The 14305-nt window shown below is 41.4% G+C and overlaps 1 pseudogene; it reads right to left on the bottom strand.

Moving 5' to 3' along the window:
• LOC147444793 (uncharacterized) overlaps positions 1-14305 on the bottom strand; it is a 30548-nt pseudogene that overhangs the window by 13419 nt on the left and 2824 nt on the right.

The raw sequence follows: 14305 nt of genomic DNA, 5'->3' as shown, positions 1-14305 counted from the left end.
TATCTCTCAAGATGGCATCCAAATGGATCCATCCAAGTTAGAGGTAATAAAAGGATGGCCTAAACCAAGGAATCTTCATGAACTAAGAAGCTTCATAGGTATGTGTGCATACTATAGACGCTTCATAGAAAAGTTCTCACAAATTGCAGGACCATTACATGACCTAACAAAGAAAAGCGTTAGGTATACATGGTCTGCTAAGGAGAACAATGCTTTCGAAAATCTTAAAGAAAAGCTTATCTCTCAACCTGTGCTTACACTACCGGATCTCTCAAAACCATTTGAGGTCCAATGTGATGCTTGTGGTGATTGCCTTGGAGTTGTTTTGCTCCAAGAAGGGCACGCCATAGGCTATGAGAGTCGAAGGCTCGACCCTATTGAGCAAGCTCTAGGCATATATGAAAAAGAACTCCTTGCAGTTCTACATGCCTTAGACTCATGGAAGCACTATTTATTGGGGACTCCTTTCATTCTGCGAACGGATCACCAAAGTCTTAAGTACTTCATGACACAGACCAAGCTCTCCGACAAACAAATGAGGTGGGCAAATTTCCTTTCGCAATTTCATTTTCATATTGCTCACATTGCTGGCAAGCATAATCAAGTAGCCGATGCACTCTCAAGACGATCGAGAGTGAATGCGGTTTCCATAGCAACTCACAATGATCTATCTTCAATGATAGATGAGTATGCTATTGATCCCGATTTTAGAGATGTGATTTCAGCCCTTGCATTAGGGAAAAAAGAAGAACCATTTACTTTACAAGATGGTTATCTTCTCTATGGCAATAGACTATGCGTTACTAACTCCCTGCGTGAGAAAGTAATGTATGAATCTCATGCTCCCCCGTAGGCGGGGCATAGAGGGATTCAGTCTACCTTAAAGGGAATTGAAACATATTTCTATTGGCCTACCATGAAAGTGAACATACAAGAGTATGTTTCCAAATGTGTGGTATGTCAAAAGACAAGATTTGATAGAGGGAAGCAACCTGGATTGCTTCAACCCTTACCAATCCCTAATTCACCATGGGAGAGCATATCCATGGATTTTATCTTTGGATTGCCTAAGTCTATCCATGGGAATACGGGAATATGGACGATAGTAGACAGGTTCAGTAAACAAGCTCATTTTATACCTGTCAAAAAGACTATCAAAGCCCATCAAATGGCAACCCTCTTCATCTCACAAATTTTAAAATACCATGGCTTGCCAATGTCTATAGTGTCGGATAGAGATCCTAGAATGACCAGTAATTTCTGGAAGGGTCTCTTTGAGAATTTAGGGACAAGGCTAAATTTCTCTTCGGCCTATCATCCACAAACGGATGGCCAAAGTGAAATAGCTAACCTAACAATTCTCGATCTACTAAAAGCCTATGTAACTGAAGTAGATCAAAGATCCCAATGGGAGAAGTACTTACCCTTAGTGGAGTATGCTTACAATAACACTGTACATACTTCCACGGGAAAAGCACCTTTCGAGGTAATTGAGGGAAGATAAAAAAGTCCCTTGCTACTTAAGGTACATGGGAAGATCTTCGCTGCAGATGAGTATAGCCGAGACCTACAAGAATCTTTTCAAAATATTAAAGATGCTATCTCTATCTCACAGCAAAGGCAAAAGGCTGTTGCTGACAAGCACAGAAGAGCCCAAGCCTTTAAAGAAAACGATTGGGTCTTGTTAAAGTTTCCCAAGGCTCGATTAAGGCACACGACGGGCAAGAATCCTACGGGCCACCAAAAGTACTATGCTAAACTAGCAAAAAGGTACTATGGTCCCTTCTAGATTCTTAGGCCAATCAATGACATGGCCTATCAACTTAAGTTTCCCAATCATTGGCTCATACACAATGCTTTTCATGTGAGCCTATTAAAGCCTTACAAAGGAGAGCCACCTCAAGAACCAACTATTGAAGACCCACCGAAGATCGAGGACCAAGAAGAGGTGCTGCAGCCCGAGTCCATTCTCCGACATGAAGACAAGGTACTAAGAGGCGGTAAGACTATCCGACGATATCTTATTAAGTTTAAGAATTATCCTTTTGAAGATGCTAGATGGATGCAAGGCATACAATTAAAGGATAACCTAAACCTTGTCAATGCTTACAATGCTTCCCAAGAGTAAGCAAATGTACAAACTGTTAAAAATGAACAAAATTTTTGTCTTATAAGACTCTCTTTTTCTTTATTTGTGCACAAAAATGAAGTAGTATGCATGCTTAGATCAAGTTTGCAGATGTCTCCCAAACACCAAGTAGAGCTTGTCACTTTACTATGGAAGACTGATAGGACTAATGTGCAGACATGCTTGCGGTAGCCTCAGGCTCTCAAGCGCCAAATGGACTAGTCATCCATTGTGGAATGATGTCGTAGGGTAACATAGGGATCCTCTACCCGCTAAGAAAAGGACTCATGAATATGCTTTATCTTCTCTACACCATAGTCGAGGACGACTATGATTTCAAGAGAGAGGTAATGTCATAATAATCAATATCTAATTCTCCTAAATGATTTTCTCATATTAAACTGATCATTTAATGTGGGGAGGTACCAGGGGAGAAAAAGCTAGAATATTGGTTAAGCTAGCAGATCGGCCACAGTAGGGATCCAAAGGAGGGAAAATAGGGATCAAAAGGGGGGGGCCATCTGCAAAAGAGCCATGTGCAACAATGGGCTAAAAAGACCCTAAGGTTCAGCCCATTAAGACTTCCAAAATGCCAAGGTTCCAAAATTCAAAGGTTGTGTCCAAAGGTCAACCCTAGGGAAAATTGGATGCTTAGTGTGTGTACAAAAGTCTTCTTCAAAGCCTACAAAGGAGGGGGCGAGCCCATTTAGTAGGGGATGAGAGAGAAAGCCACACACACACACAGGCTCCCTTTACACAAAGGGAATTAGGGACACATGTCAGCTCCCTAGGCCAGATGCCCACAAGGTGTGCCCAATTCCTATTGGAAGACCCTTGAAGTGGACCAATGAGAATTAAGCTAGAGTAAATCTAGTTTAATTAATTTAAAAACATTTAATAAAAGAAACCAATGAGAATTAAGTCTCCTAGAAGACTATTGGGCAATCTCCCAAGGGGTCCAATGAGCATTCAGGAGCCCAATGGCTTGCGTGATTCCTATTGGCCAGGAGGCAAAGGGGTCCAATGAGAGTTTAGTTTAATTATTTAATTACCTAAAGCTCTCACAAAAGGGGAAAGGGGGACACATGTCAGAAGGCTATCACTTATGCTGCCTAACACCCATTGGCTTGACTTGGGGAGGTCCAATGAGGCAAAAGCCAGACTAATTTAGCAGGAAGGGCTCGCCCAAGAGAGAGAGGGGGCTGATTTTTGCAAGGCATTATCACACACACACTCACACAAGCTCATGTGTGAAGAAAGAATACTCTATCTCCTCCCAAGCTTTAATGGAGAGCTCATCACCTACTCCAAGCTTGTGAGATAGAAGCCTACATCAACACTCTCTTGGCATGTGGATGCCAAGCTGATTACTAAGCTAAGCTATGCTAATATGAGTGATTATGTGAGGAGATGTAAATCTTTCTAGTAAGATACTCCTTCTTCCTCTCAATCTACTCTCATACCCTGCTAGCTCTCACCATCTTCGAAGGTGTGTGAGGTCTTGGGCTGAGAACGGGGATAATTCAAGTCGTGTTTGTTAAGTGTTTTGCTTAGTGCATGAAGTTTCCATCTTCATTGCACTAGCTAGTCTTGAAGGAACACAAAGAATTGTATTGTACAATGTCTCTCTTGATGGGAGAAACCATAATACAAAGCCTTTTGGAGGGGGGACCGGCTCCATGAAAATCCGGTCCTCAACTGTTGTCAATAGCTTAATTTCTCTCTCTTTTGAAAGTATTGTTGATGTTATCTAACTAGGTGTTATGCTTTTTGTTGCTCTCTCCACCCAAGCACTCTTGTAATTCTTTAGGAATCTATTCTAATGAAATGCCCACTATGTTCATGCTAATTTTCGCTACACATAAGTTATTAGGCCATTAAATGTTACAGCACATACACCTTGTGCATGCAAACTAGGGTCTAGTGATTAATATACCCAAGAAAAATATAATCTAATTAGTTAATTAGTTAATTTTTTTATTGTCTTTAGTAAAAGAAACCAAACAACACAAAAACATAAAGACAAATATAATAGAGGCGAGGCATAACTTTCAGGGTCACAGTGACTTGAAGAGCTAGGAGTGTCTTCAAAAGAAATTCATATAAGTGTATAAAACTAACCTTGAATTAGGGGGATGGACTAAAATATGTACCAATCTTTATAAAGAAAAAACGCACGCGTAAAGAAATGTTTAGAAAAAAGAGGAAGTTAAGAGTAGATTTTAAGTTTGAAGAGAAATTTAAAAACTTGGATTTCAAGGATGAAAAATGTAAATTAGAACTACAAGAGGTTGTGTGCACTTGTGACACTGTTAGCAACGATACATTGGGTTTTTATAATCCCTGACGTCGCTAAGACCGTCGCTACGAGCATCGATACGGGAACGTCGCTATGAGGATCGCTATAAGCGTCGCTATCTGTGTCGCTATATAGCGACGCACATAGAGACGCTTATAGCGACCCTCATAGCGATGCTTATAGATTTTGTATAGCGATGCTGTAGATCCTTATATAGCGACGCCCGAGAGTAAAATTTTTTGGTGGCAGGGCATTGAATGCCTTGCCACCCATCAACCATATTGAATGTTCTAATAATAGAGTAAATCTAAATGAATCCAAGATATAAGCTCGGATCCACCTTTGAAAGAAAGTGCAAGCTTAGATATAAACCCAAAGTAGTCACTCACAACACAATATAACCATTAACTCCATCCTCCATAGTATTGTTTGTAGAATAAAGATACAAAACTTACAAAAGTAAATTGATGAAAGTAAATCCATAACAATTGTAGACATCATAGGCAAAGTCAGTTGATTGTTAAACTTTGCAAATGTAAATAGTTACAACACCATTGTCACTAGTCAAAAAATATACATGGTTTTTTAATAGTTACAAAAAGACGGCAAGAGACGTCATCTCATGATACATATGCTATGACAAAAGGAAACTAATGCTATATCTAGCTACTAGCTATGACTAGACTGACGTCGTCTAATCAGACGTCTCATTGCATCCAAGCGGCGTAACTGTCGGATTCTGAAAAAAAAACAATAAGACAGCTTTTTGTAAGTATAAACATATTATTTACAAAACAATACAACAAATAGAAAAGAGTAGACCATAATACTAACCATGCCGCCGCGAGAACTCAGAATGTCCATCAGGGCGTTTAAGCCCTTCCTGCTTGTGTACTCGCGCTCGTACGGTGTGGGGTCATGTCCTGTCAACGACCACTGCCAAAACATACAAAGAATCCATTATGTTAGAATTTAAAAACCCCTAAACCCTAAACTATCAAACCTAAAGAGCAATGCGAAAACACTTACAAAATCGGCCTCAAATGATGTCCACCTGCCGCTCCCCAAGTGGTGCGAGCTCCCTGCCTCTACTTGTGCTTTGGCTGCCTCCTTTTGTTGCTTCCACTTGTCAAGATTCTCGCGTGCTGCTTTCTTCACATTCTTCCAATCTTCTTTGGCCAGCCAATCTGGTCTGTTCCACCCAGGATTTACTGCTTTTTGCAGTTCAGAACGCTTATGCTTGCAGTATTCCTGCATTCGAACCTTTATCAGGTCTTCATTGAAACAGTCATCCCGTGTTGAAACGGAAAACTCTTCATGAAGTATGCTGATGAATCTGTCTTTTAAATCACTTGGTACTTCACTCCAGGTGTTTAGTATGTAGTGTCTAAACACCTGAGAGCAAAGACCGCGCATGCGCGAGATCACCTTCTTGCCATCATCATCCATGATGATGCCGCCACTGAAGTCGACGGAGTAAGGCAAGCCCTCTCGCCGGTGACGTGTGAACCTGGGTGTCCCGGCAGGAGTCTCTAGCGGCGTGTCGATGGGGGTCTGGACGTCAGGTGTCTCCACTGGAGTCTGGGCCCTGAAGTGAGGAGTGTTGACTGGGGTGGCTCCCGGAGGAGTAGGTAGTGGTGTGTAGCTGCTAGGAATAGTCAGCCGCGCAAAACCTAGTGTAGATGGCAATGTTGTGGCTGGTGAGGGAGCGGGCAAAGAAGGGGAGGATAAAGAGCCTCGTCGAACATGAGGCGGTGTGGAGGCATCAACGGCGAAATACCCACAACAACCGCCATCGCCACCACTAGAGCGCCGGTGCCTAGACGAGTGTGAAGATCGTCTCGTCGCGACACCGAAGCTTCGAAGCGCGCTCAATGCTCCGAAATAGAGGGAGACGCGTACAGAGTAGGAATGCGTGATGGTGCACTAGAACGATGATGCTCCACGTACCACTGTCCTTGCTCGGGTGACAAAGAAGAAAGAAACTGCTCATCATCCATACCTGCATTAAACACACGAACATTTAAGCTTAATATTGAATGAATGGAGTAGAAAACATGGACAAGTAGATAGATAGATAGATAGATAGATAGAGAGAGAGAGAGAGAGAGAGAGAGAGAGAGAGAGAGAGAGAGAGAGAGAGAGAGAGAGAGAGAGGGAGGGGGGGGATTCCTGTGTAGAGAGTTTTCATTGAATTTCTGTGAATTTGTAAAAGCATTGCGCTTCGGGTGCGATGGAGACCGTACCTGCTCATAGATGTTGCTTGCCCCACCACTAAATCTAGTTGATCAGGTGAAAAAGATGATAAGAAGCAGTAGTAGTGCTTCTTAGCGTCTCTTTCACCACTAAATCTAGTTGATCGGGTGAAAGAGACGCTAAGAAGCAATATTAGTGCTTCTTAGCGTCTCTTTCATCCTATCAATTAGATCTAGTGGTGGGACGAGCTGCATCTATGAGCAGAGACAGATCACTCCCTTTGCGATTGTAGCTTCAGCCTCCATCCCACTCGGAGCGCAGTGCTCGTCGTCCCTGCTTGTGAGAACATACCTGGAGTGGACGCAAAGACCATTAAATACAATGACGCAATGACGCATAGAAATAAAAATGGACAAAAAGCCACGTGAATACAATATATATTATAAAACGGAGCAAAATTGTTCAAATACAAGAAGTCACGTGAATACAAAGCTCAGCATAACTGGTAAAGAAGGGGAGAATCCTACAAGAATCCAACCATCTCTTTCTTTTTTGACGTAGAACTTGAAGGTGCTTGTAGCTTTGGAATGTTCAAAGGCTAGAGCCAAAGTTTTTATAAAACGGAGCAAAATTGTTCAAATACAATATTTATGGCTTTAAGAGGTCTCTCTCTCATCCTCGCATAGCTCAACATAACTTCCTATATCTATATAGAGCTCTCCGTTTAGACAGATGTCCTCCGTTTCATTTTGTAGATCCTCTGCATGCACCCCATAGAGAGTAGCAGCTTGATGGTTGTCTGGCACCACCTCAGCGGCTTCTGACTGAGCATCTTCTCCGATCTCCTCCATTAATGCCGCTGTGATTGGCACATGGTAGCCTTCATACGTCCATGCACTACGAGGGGCTACCTCTATGACGTACCACCAGTTTGATGCAGACTTTGTAGGATGAAATATCACCTGTCGTTCAAACATAACTTACATGAGAGCTTCCAAGCACATAACTACTAAAATGGGATGTTAAATATTTACATACTTACTTGTTCACAATGCTCGGGTAGTACGAAAGTGTCTCTTAGGTCAGTCCATTTCTTAGTTGAATCCACCTCAAGAAAACCAGAATCTCCTCTATGCATGGTAGCGTTGCGACCCTCCATGATTATCTTGAACCTCCTCTATAATCGATCCTCAAAATCTCTTGTAGCATGTCGAAGTAAGTGAGTTCCGCCACCACAGGATCTGCATCAGAGGACCGTCGTCGACTAGACTGTTCAAATTTTGCCATGATTCCACAATCTTGAGTAAAACGCTTTTTGTCGATCCGTTCCACCCTAAAATGTTGACCTTTACACCATGCTACTGTGTATGACTTATACTACAACGAACAAAGATTATGAGTGGCCGTTCAAGCATCTAGAAAATCACTAGTCGTACATTGCAAACTTACCTTGGCCGTGCAACCCCAAGAGTACTCCCACTCTTCCTCAGTCACTTCTTCGTCGCACTGTTGTGTGATTTTTAATAGGTTGTGCAACCATCTTAAGCTCATGAATGTTGGTAGGCTCTCTAGACCCGTCGGATAGTGCATCGGTGGTCGTCTTCCCCGTCTCCACTCGATTCGTGCGCTTTGTCGCTCTTGCTTTGCATCCTCATATTATGAAATCCACTTTTGCATCACTGGATTGTGAAGCATGCAAAATCGGTTGATTTTAGCCTCTAGATCTTTCGTCATCTTCTTCTCAACACCGAGATTACACATGACAATCCCAGATATGCGCTCATCATCTATGGTTCGCCATAGCGTGTCCCAGGCTTTATCAAATCTGTCTAGCCACTCTGCAATGTACACTAGGGACTCTGATACGAGCCAAGCTTCTGTCATGCTACCCTCCGAACTTGCCTTCCGACGCACATATCCCTTGAGCGTTTTCATGAAACGTTCTAAAAAGAACATCCATCTGGAATGTATTGTGCCAGCTATTTCCACCTCATCAACTATGTGAACAAGAAGATGCACCTGAATGGTTAGCATGGTAGTAGGAAAATGTTTCTCAAACATGCACACAACGTCCGCAGTGTTTAGTTTGCCGAATGGTATGGAGTCTACGTTGATCTCCTTTTGTGAGATCCATTGCACCAACTTCACAAGTTTGTAGATTGTGTTACGGACGTCAAGAGACAAACATCCCTCAATGGCCACATGTAAAATAAACTGCAAAACACGTGCAGCAATGATATTAAAGTCCACACACGAATTTGTTACACAATTCCCACCATGATATATTCCACTATGAACATACCTAACACATTTTATGCCAGTCGTGTGACTTCAAACCGGTAAGCTTTCCTTCTTTAGTAAAACATGTTCGGAGCGAGTGCATTACGCCAGTGGGGGTCCGCAAAGATCGAATGGTCTCTTTTACTTTGCGTTCTTGGGCTCCTGTGAAAATCCATGGTGCTTTAGGAAGTTTTATCGATCCATCGGACGCTGTTTGCGGCCAATATTGCTCCATACGATCCACATTTCTATGGTCAACCCTGGCTCCCAAAGTATCTTTCTTGTCGGTCAGATGGTCCCATAGTAGATTACCCACATTCTTGAATATGTGCATTGGATCGAGCAAGTGATTGATCATGAGTCGGATCCAGTATGGTAACTCGTACCATAGAGATAATCTCTTCATCCCTGGGGGCAATCCGTCATCACACATCTCCTTCTGCTCTAACCATGCTTGTGTAGACATCCTCGGTGGCTCTCTTCCCAAAAAGCCATCGCGTAACACATGATTCTCTAGAAGATACGCTTGATGACCTTCATAGATTTGCTTCTTCAATGAGGGCGCCCTACGTGCATTCAATCTAGGTCCACATGTGACACATGCTCTGTATCTGCTTGTTTGAAGCCCTGCATGTATACACATGATAATAGATAAGCTTGAAAAAAACCAAGATTTACAGTGTTTGATTTTGAGTCCAAATCACCCGAGCATTCTGTTAATCCGGGATAGTCATGCATGGTCCACATTAGAATGCCTCTGATCAAAGCATTCCGCGACCTGTGTGTTGGCTCATATCCATCACTTCTATGCTAATCCACAATTGTTGTAGATCTTCCAACAGTTAACAAAGATACACATCCATATTCTTCACTTTATATCGCCTCAGCACAATCAAGCTTAGCCATAGGTGCCCCTTCTTCGTAGTCAACCACGGGGAAATGTTGTAGTTAACGATGACAACGGGCCATACACTGTAAGATGTTGATCTTTGACCAAATGGATTTACGCCATCCATAGCTAGGCCTAAGCGCAAATTTTGAGCTTTCCTAGCAAAATTCGACCATGTTTCATCTATATGTTTCCAGGCTACGCAATCTAAAGGAATCCGTAGCACACCATCCAAAGATTTATTCTGCTCATGCCATGATGCTAGGGCGGCCATGGACTTACATTCGAAGAAATGCTTGATGCGAGGAAGCATAGAAAAATGTCGCAAAACCTTTTGCGGAATTTTTGTTTCGTGGAGATCTACTCGATATCTCTCGGAATCACATTTTGGACACTTCTCCATGTCTATGTATTCCCCTCTAAAAAGAATGCAGTCGTTAGGACAAGCGTATTTCGAATTGTAATCCATCCCCAATTTTTGCAAAATCTTTCTTGCTTCCTCTCGGGAATCTGACATCACATTATCAGCTGGCAGTATGTGCTCTTTGAGCAATCTACACAAAAAAAAAAAAACGGTACAATTGTGTAAAAATCTATCAGATCATTATACATCTAGAGTTTTTTATTAAAGTAAAATAATTGTAATAGATCACCTGAAAAGCGCTGTGATGCTAGTGTCACTCCATCCAAACTTTGCCTGCATGTTGAGAAGGACCAGGAGCGCCTTCAATCTAGACACACGTGCTCCATTATACAATGTCGTATCGGCTTCACTTTTCATATCATCATAGATAAGCCTTTATGAATCCATGATCATCTCGATCATTTCATCGATATCGGGCTCAAACATTGCCTCGCTGGGAATGTGGTCTGCATGATCATCCCCCGAGCTGTCAGAGGCTACATCTTGTGGCCTCACATATGCTGCTTGACCAAAGCGCCTGCGAACACGTCTATTGGGTTGCAAGATTGCTGCCTGTTGGCCAGCATGAGAGTCCGATGAGTTATAATTGGCAACATCTCGATCTATAATAGATGGATCGAACTCGCCAAATTCGTGAACGTGCTGCAAAGAAACGCATCTTGTCCGTCGGATAGCATGCTAGCATTGATTACAAGGACATAAGATCCTCGTTGAAAGATAGGTGTTTCTGTTGGATGGCCCCAGATCCTCATTACTACTCATAATGAGGGTAAAAACCTGACAACAAATTTAATCTTCTATTGGAATTCTTCGTCTTTTATCTCTCTCTCTCTCTCTCTCTCTCTGTGTGTGTGTGTCTTTTTGTTCACACTATAAACTACCCCACATTCTCTAGTCATGTCCAATCCCCGCACACCTCGGTCTAGAGGTGCATGGAGATCAGAACCACCGGGTTATAATCTTGTCTTTATTGGTCAATGCCTATATTTGTGGGTACAAGAAATCTACACACCCACGTCTACATGATAGTGCATGTAGTGGACAAAACCCCTTTGCCTCTAACTTAAATAAACCTAAATCTAATATAACGTAAGTCTACATCTAACCTAATCTTTAACGTCTCTTGGGATAGTTTCCTACGACGTTAAAACTCTCTTCTTCTCGTGTGTGTCTGTGTGCTAATAAAAAGAGGAAAATGGTATAACCTTTCTATCACCCAAGTGTGGTAAATTGGTTATGTCATTTCCCTCTTGAATAACAGGTCTTGAGTTCAACTCCTCGTCGGCTAGATCTTTAAGGTCTCTTGAATTAGTTTCCTACGACGTTAAATTAAACTCTCTTCTTCTCGGGTGTGTGTGTGCGTGGGTGTGTGTGCACGCCAATAAAAGGAGGAAAATGGTATAACCTTTCTATCACCCGAGTGTGATAGATTGGTTATGCCATTTCCCTCTTGAATAACAGGTCTCGAGTTCAACTCCTCGTCGACTAGATCTTTAAGGTCTCTTGGGATAGTTTCCTACGATGTTAAGACTCTCCTCCTCTTCTTCTTCTTCTTCTCTCTCTCTTTCTTTCTCTCTCTCTCTCTCTCTCTCTCTCTCTCTTATTCTCTCAATGTGTGTGTATGCATTCTTTGTTGATGCATGCGTGTGTGCGTTTTTTGTTTATGCATGTGCTCTCTCTCTCTCTCTCTCAAAAACACAATGTGTGTGTGTGTGTGTGTGTGTGAGAGAGAGAGAGAGAGAGAGAGAGAGAGGGAGAGAGAAAGTGGGGAAGGGAACATGAGAGTGAGGAGGGAAGGAGCATACCTGGCTCTCCTTCCTCTCCTCGTGTGTGTGTGTGTGTGTGTGTGTGTGTGTGTGGAGAAGAAAGAGAGGGAGAGGGAGAGCACGGGCTACCTTTGCTTGCTTGAGCGCGCGTGGAAAACTCAGATCTGAGATCTGAGTTTTCGGACGTTCTCGGTTATTTTTTTACCCCTGTTGGCATCGCTATGGGCGTTGCTATGAGCATCGCTATGTTACTTCTAATTTAGCGACGTCCATAGCGACGTCATGGGTTTTCAATTTGAGGATCGCACCGCGAGCGTCGCTAATATTAAGTACCTCTTGTGGTTAATTAGTTAATTAGTTATTTTTTTTTATTGTCTTTATTAAAAAAAACCAAACAACACAAAAACATAAAGACAAATATAATAGAGACAAGGCATACCTTTCAGGGTCACAGTGACTTGAAGAGCTAGGAGTGTCTTCAAAAGAAATTCATATAAGTGTATAAAACTAACCTTGAATTAGGGGGATGGACTAAAATATGTACCGATCTTTATAAAGAAAAAACGCACGCGTAAAGAAATGTTTAGCCACAAGAGGAAGTTAAGAGTAGATTTGAAGTTTGAAGAGAAATTTAAAAACTTGGATTTCAAGGATGAAAAATGTAAATTAGATGAGGAAGAAAAGGGGGGAGAAGGCTTAAGAGTGAGGAGAGGGAGTGTAAGTGTTGCGGTGTTACCTACCATCACTTCATTTCTTGAAAGTAGATTACCTTAAGTATCTAAAACCTTTTTGTGTATGACGTGGGCATCCTATTATGAGATCCCTAATAGGATATTTTCATGGTTCTATCCTTTGGTAGACCAGACGTTGTACATTTTTGACACCTAGAGAGACTGTAATGTGTATATGGAGCATAAACAAATACATAGCAAATACAGTGTACTTTGAGAAGGATGGATGTGAGATGTAGCACATGTTACATTATTCTTAAGACAAGTTTGATGCCCGTGTCTTTGCCTGAGTTACCCATTTGTATGGAAAAAAACTACTAAAGAAAATTGTTACACTATTGAACGATCTGAGGTTATGCTTTAAACATCTTCTCTTTTTAGTCAGTGGCTTCTAGCTTAAATTCAAAATATTTGCGCAAAAGGGAACCATTTCTTTCCTATGCATAGATGAGAGTAAGGGGTGAAAGCGTGGTTTGGTGGTACAAAAAAAGGACCTATTTTACTTCTACCAATGAAAAAGTGGGGACTGGTAAAATTTTTGTAGTTTAGGTCAAAACTTTTCGGACCTTGTGTTTTTAGATTCTCCTTTTGAAGATCTATCCACTGATATATAGTATGATAGGTAGTTTTTCATGTGACATGTAGAAATTGTAGCTCAAAGATTTGTCAAAGGTGCTGTCAAGGACAGTCCTTTTTGTACCACCAAAGCGTGCTTTTAGCCTAAGATTAAACTGTCGATGGATTATAATGTGCTCCGCACAGAGGCTTCTTTGATCCTTGAAGTTGTACTAAAAAATCCTTTTGTCTAACATTGCATAAATCTATGCTATTCTCAAATTGAAATGTAAAACTCTAGAAGTCCTTTTTTTAATAAAAAATTCCAAGAGAATGGGGTAGTGTCATTCTCAAGAACTCCCTACCTCTATCAATTCCAATGATAAGACGGAAAGATTTGAGATATTTAAACAAAATAAAATTCAAAGAGGATGGAAGGGATGTTAACATGTTAAGGTAAATCAATACTATTTTCCAATGAAGACTTTATAAGGTGTTAAGCATGGTTTTGGGAGTCATTGAACATGGGTGGCCTCAATCCAATCAACACTCTTATCAAGTAAGTGTCAAAACAACTTATTGGATACAACATCCCTTTATATACAATAAATCTGTATGAACATTAATTAACGTGGAAAGACATCTCATCCTGCGCTTGGTAATTAAGATGCAAATTATCCAAAATTTCTATGTTTGACTTTTTAATACTTTGAAAGTTTACTACTCATGTATGTTTAACAAAAGTACACTTTTTGTGCCCATATGTGAACACAAGACCAAACTAAAAATAAGCAATACAAAACCCTAATTAATGCACTTATAGTCTCCAAGATAAGGTTTAATCTTTATAGTTTTTCTCTCTCTCACTCTTTTTATTACTCTCCATGTGTAACACATGTACTGAGAATGGCCTTGATTCCTGCCCCCATATGATGGTATATGTGAGATCAAAGAAAATAAGCTAATGCAACTAGGATAAGGGGGCGGTAATGTGGAGACATTTTGAAAAGTGGTATGTTTTAGGGGGGGGGGGGGGG

The sequence above is a fragment of the Adiantum capillus-veneris genome, chromosome 13, assembly GCF_014529385.1.
Source record: "Adiantum capillus-veneris isolate H3 chromosome 13, ASM1452938v2, whole genome shotgun sequence".
Classification (NCBI taxonomy): Eukaryota; Viridiplantae; Streptophyta; class Polypodiopsida; order Polypodiales; family Pteridaceae; genus Adiantum; species Adiantum capillus-veneris.
The sequence above is the reverse complement of the archived record's forward strand: the minus strand, read 5'-3'. Positions and strand labels throughout refer to the sequence as shown.